This window comes from Mercurialis annua, linkage group LG3 (assembly GCF_937616625.2).
Source record: "Mercurialis annua linkage group LG3, ddMerAnnu1.2, whole genome shotgun sequence".
NCBI lineage: Eukaryota > Viridiplantae > Streptophyta > Magnoliopsida > Malpighiales > Euphorbiaceae > Mercurialis > Mercurialis annua.
Window position 1 is genome coordinate 17,430,730 of NC_065572.1, and position 5,789 is coordinate 17,436,518.

At 34.3% G+C, this 5,789-nt stretch overlaps 1 pseudogene; it reads left to right on the forward strand.

The window, feature by feature from the left end:
• The first annotated feature begins 2,798 nt into the window (after positions 1 to 2,798).
• Positions 2,799 to 5,314, forward strand: LOC126675032 (cytochrome P450 72A397-like; annotated as a pseudogene).
• The last annotated feature ends 475 nt before the right edge of the window (positions 5,315 to 5,789 follow it).

Genomic DNA, 5,789 nt, shown 5'->3' on the forward strand with positions numbered 1-5,789 from the left:
AATTTCCTACAATACCCTATTCGCTAACTTATTTACAACTTTACCTAATGGTTTTCGACTTTTCTTTTATGAATTTGTTTTCTAACTAGGCTTACCTGTTTTTTTTTATTTACCAAAATAACTCTCCTTTTAATTGCCGTTTATTTTTGGGTTAATTTCTAAAAAATCACAAACTTTTCACGAAATTTCATTTTAATCATGACCTTTAAAAGTTGCCATTTAAAGGTACGAACTTTCATATTGTTTCAAATTCATCATTTCAATGTATTTTTATTGACGAAATTCTTCACTAAACCATTAATGAAAGACCCAACTTATTAATCAACATCAAATCTTATTATCTTTCAGTTAGAGTATGTAGGATTAGGAATTTTTAGTAGATAAAATACACCGAATTTTACTTCGGTGATAGATTTGAAATAAAATGAAAGTTCGTGCTTTTAAATGTAAACTTTTAAAGGTCATGATTAAAATAAAACTTCGTGTAAAGTTCGTGATTTTCTTAAAAATTAACCCTTTATTTTTTGTTCAGTTTCTTATTAGACGTTAGTTCTCTGATATCAGAGACGGATGTAAGGTAGGGCCAAGTTGGGCCTGAGTCATACCTCACATTAAAAAAAAAATACATAGTCTAATAACCTAAGTTTATGGATTAACTACACTTCGTCACTTTGTATAATAGTAAAAGGCAACGTGCCATTAATGTATTGCTTGGATTTGATAAAAAAAATCATTAAATTGTATAGAAAAATATTATATAATAAAATCTGATAAGCAATTTAAATTAGGTGAAAATACTATTAAAATTAGGAATTATATATCCAAATTTAATTATTATATAAATCAACATAAATTTTTTCTCATATTGCACATACCTTATTTAAATTAAACTCTCATTTTAAAATTTTAAATATAAAAAATATCTTCAATGTACTAAAAATAAGGTTATTGGTGTATTTTTTAGTACACTATTGATTAAATAGCAACAAAAAATATTCAACAACAGTTAACTGACGCTTTTATTAATAATATATACATTTATTACAAGTTATCCAACGGTTTACCTAATGTTAACCATTGGTTACCCAACACCCAAAAACATTACAATTCTCATAAGCATTTCTTCAAACACTTAGAGTGCATGAAGTGCAACACCAAAAATCGAACCACCACCACATCACCACCGTCATTCACAAAAGAAAAACCAGTTAACTAACGATTGGTTAAATAGCAACAAAATAAATTTCATCACAACAGGTCTGCCACCTCCGGCGACGACAACCAGTTAACTAACGATGTTATTAATAATATACTCAAAATAAAATTTATTACAAAGTTACCAAACGGTTTACCCAATGTTAACCATTAGATACCCAACACCCAAAAAATATTATAATTCTCATAAGCATTTCTTCAAACACCTATAGTGCAGGCTAAACATTGATTATATATATACATCCACGACAATCCACCACCAACCTCCACAATAAACCCAACAAAACTCAAGAATTCAGCCACATCAAAGAACAAAACAAAGCCTGTTATAAAAGAGAGCAGCCGCAACTAGCAAAAAAAGGGAGCGGCATCTTCGAACGGCGCAACGCAGCAGAAGCGGCAGAGCGGTGGAATGGAGCGGAAGCAAAAACGAGACGGAGAGCGGCTACGGCATTTGACAGCGACAGAAAAGAAAGATCGAAAATCTCAATAGCAGCAATAGTGAAGATGACGACGGCGTGAGTGAGTGAGATTCAAGCTCAGAGAAGAGGACGGGAAGAGAAGACGAAAAGAGGCGGCGCCGGGATGAGAAGAAGAGAAGAGGCGGCGAGTTAATTAGGTTTCTTGAATGAAATTAGGTTTTGCTGCTTTAAAGGAATTTATTGGAGTAAGAAATATTTGTGAAAAACCAAAAAGGTAGAAATCTAATAAAAAAAAATCAAAACGTATTTGTCAAAAGTGAAACCTAGGCCAGTATCTTTGAAATTAAAATGATATATTGTAGTATATTGTCTAATTAACTCTTACAAATGAGGTATATATGTAAGAAGCCCAATAAGTTACTGAATAGTCTAGCGACAAAAATTACTCAAAGATTGCCAATTCTGCTGTAAATATTTTAGGATAAACATGTATTTTGCAAATAATCCCAAAATATAAGAGAATGGTACGTGTAAATTCAATGGTTGTCAAATCCGAACCGGACCAGCCAGTTCGACCGAAAAATCGGAAACCGGTCACATCGTCGATTCGGGCTGCACCAAATAACCGCAATATTAGAAACCCCTTTTTTTCTTATCAAACTAGTCGGGTAACAGATAATTTGGAACAATTAATCCGGTTAACCCGCCACCGGTTTGGTCAAAAAGTGTACAAATCCTCATTAAAAATGAGAGGAATTGTGGGAGTCCAACTCTGCCCACTGTTGTCCCTTGTGTGCACTACTAATCATTATGCCAAATTCTTTTGTTTATATAAAATCTCTATTTATATCATATACATATATATAACTCTTTCACCAAAATATATTCATATTCTTTAAATTATTATTCTAATAATATGTTATAATTTATAAATATATAATTTTATTATATAAAATATTTTTTCCTAAAAAATTATATCAATAACTATTAAGTATATTATTATATTAAAATACCGGTTCAACCACAGTTTAACCCCAGTTGAACCTCTGTCCTCACCGGTTCGATGGTCGGGTCGGGTTTGACAACATTGGTAAATCCAGAAAAAGTTGATAGCATTTGGTAGTCCGACTTGGAGTGAAGTGTCTTTTCAACTAAAATCCGAATTTAACAGTTCAGACAACTCCTCCATTGATTGCAACGGCTACCAAACAAAACTGTAATGATCATTTCATCTCCTTTAGCATAAACACAAGCACTCTCCTCAAGATTCTCTTTTTCATAAAAAAAAGTGTACTCCTCTCCGCAGAAACTAAGTAAATCTTCAGAATATTAATGGTGGGTATTGCAGTTTCCATTGTTTTAGCGGTGATAGCAACCTGGGCATGCAAATTACTCAACTGGATCTGGTTTAGACCCAAGAAACTTGAAAATGATCTGAAAAAACAAGGTCTCAAAGGCAATTCATACAGGTTTTTCTATGGAGACTTGAAACAGAGTGTGGCTATGACCAACAAAGCTGCTGCTTCGCCTATTCATTTCTCTGACAATGTTGCACTTCGTGTCACTCCCTTTCTCCTTCAACTTGTTCACACCTATGGTAATCTTGTCTCATCAATTCTACTCACTCTCAGTTTTTGGTCATGCATTTTTATGTAAAAATTATGCAGGTAAGAATTGTTTTTATTGGGCTGGACCAACTCCCAGAGTGAATATCATGAACCCTCATCATATAAAAGATGTTCTTACAAAGGTAAGTGATTTTAAGAAGCAAAGGTTGAATCCACAGGGTAAGATGTTAGCCCCAGGACTTATATTTCGTGAGGGCCACAAATGGGTTAAGCACAGAAAGATCATCAACCCAGCATTCCATCAAGAGAAGTTAAAGGTTAACACTCAATTATTTATGTTTTTTGAGGTTTTACCCTCAATCAACGTGTCTCACACTTGGCGTTTCGGACACGAAACTTCAATTTTAACATAGAAAACGTTAAAATAATGCCGTCTCGCCGTGTGCGTATCTAAGTGTCCCGTTTCTTGTGTCGGTGCTATCTTTATCTGAAATTCAACACACCACTCAAATAGATTGGACTCAACTCAACCAAAATGTTAATTGTCTGTTTCTGTATTACAGATTATGTCACCTTTATTTTATCAAAGTTGTAATGAGATGATTGAAAAATGGGAGATGATGATCTCCACAAAGGAATCATATGCGTTGGATGTGTGGCCGTATCTTCAAGACTTGTCGTGCGATGTTATTTCTCGAGCAGCATTTGGAAGCAACTACGAAGAAGGAAAAAGATTATTCGGTCACCTAAGAGAGCTAGTCAGTCATGTAATGCAGGGTATTCAGTCAGTTCATGTACTAATACCAGGTTGGAGGTATGCATAGCATTTACATATTATATGCCAACTTCAATACCAAATAGAAGGTTAGTTTTGTCGAAAACTGTATGCATATCCGACGATTAATTTGTACGTATGATTTATGTGCAGGTTTATGCCAACAAAGACTAACAAAAGAATGAAACAACTCGATGGAGAAGTAGAAGCTTCCCTTAAGAGAATGGTCGACAAACGTAAAAGGGAAATGGAAGCGGGTGAAGTAAAAAATGATGACTTGTTAGGCATACTTATGGAATCAAATCAGAAAGAAATTGACGGACTGAGCATACAAGAAGTGATGGATGAGTGTAGGCTCTTTTACTTTGCGGGGCAAGAAACTACGTCTGTTTTGCTTGCTTGGACTATGATTTTGCTGGGCAAGTATACCTACTGGCAAGAACAAGCTAGACATGAGGTTTCGCAAGTCTTTGATGGCAAAAAGCCAGAATTTGATGGGTTGAATCGCCTTAAAGTTGTAAGTAGTTTCCTTATGCTCGCTGCTATGTTGCACGGAAACTAAAACGTCCGTGCAACTTAAGCTCACTATTAATAACTTGCTAAATAATGTCTATCTAAAAAAATGTTTGTATTAATTCTGACAGTTTAGGATGTTACAGGTAACTATGATTTTGTATGAGGTTCTTAGGCTATACCCTCCTGTAATTATGCTGAATCGTGCTGTTGATGAAGAGATAAGGCTTGACAATTTGATATTACCAGCCGGAGTTCAGATTTCCTTACCAACTATCCTGGTACATCAGGATCCTGAATTCTGGGGTGACGATGCATCAGAATTCAAACCAGAAAGGTTTTCTTGCGGAATTTCCAAGGCATCAAAGAGTCAAGCTTCGTATTTGCCTTTCGGATGGGGTCCTAGAATATGCATCGGACAAAACTTTGCTTTAGTAGAAGCAAAACTGGCTCTGTCCCTTGTATTGCAGCGCTTCTCCTTTGAACTTCCCCATCCTACACTCATGCTCCTGCTACTGTTATCACTCTAAGGCCACAACATGGGGCTCCATTGATTTTACACAAACTCTAGCCTGATTAAGCACTAGTGTTTTGGACAATCAATTGGTTTGCCACTAAGATTTGGTAGCTGATGTAGAATGCATTATGTAAATTGTATAATCATTATGTATTAATTGCTAAAATAATCACTACTCTTCATCTGGCTCAACTCCAGATTAGTCAGGCTCAAAGGTGATGAGTTCAGTTTTAGAATGTTTTCCTTTATTGTACCTTGAGGTAATTATATTTATGTGTGCAATATATCTACAAAATTTGACACATTTATATGGCATCCTTTCCAAACTGGATTGTAACTTTTTTATTTAAATTTTCTTCTCTTTTGTATTGTAAGCAATTCGAAAAAGTTTGAAAACTAAAACAGATGATCTGATATGTAATGAAGATTTTACACTAACACATAATGTCTGATTCACAAATCCATTTACAAAAACAATTATCAAACTGTTTAGTTAAGAAAGTACAGTCCTCAATCAATCTTTTCCATCATACGCAAACTGATTTTTAATATCAAAAGCAATAACCATGATATGTGATTCAACCACCACTCACAAACCACCTTTTTGTCTATAGAGTATAATTTCACATTGAAAGCATAGTGCAAAAACATGGAACATTAAGAAAAAATACAAAGTAAATATTCTAACAAACATATATCTAAGATGGTGGATGGTTGATTTTCATTACACTTTTGGCAATTATTCTATTTTTTGAAGCTAACAATTTCTGTTTTAATCT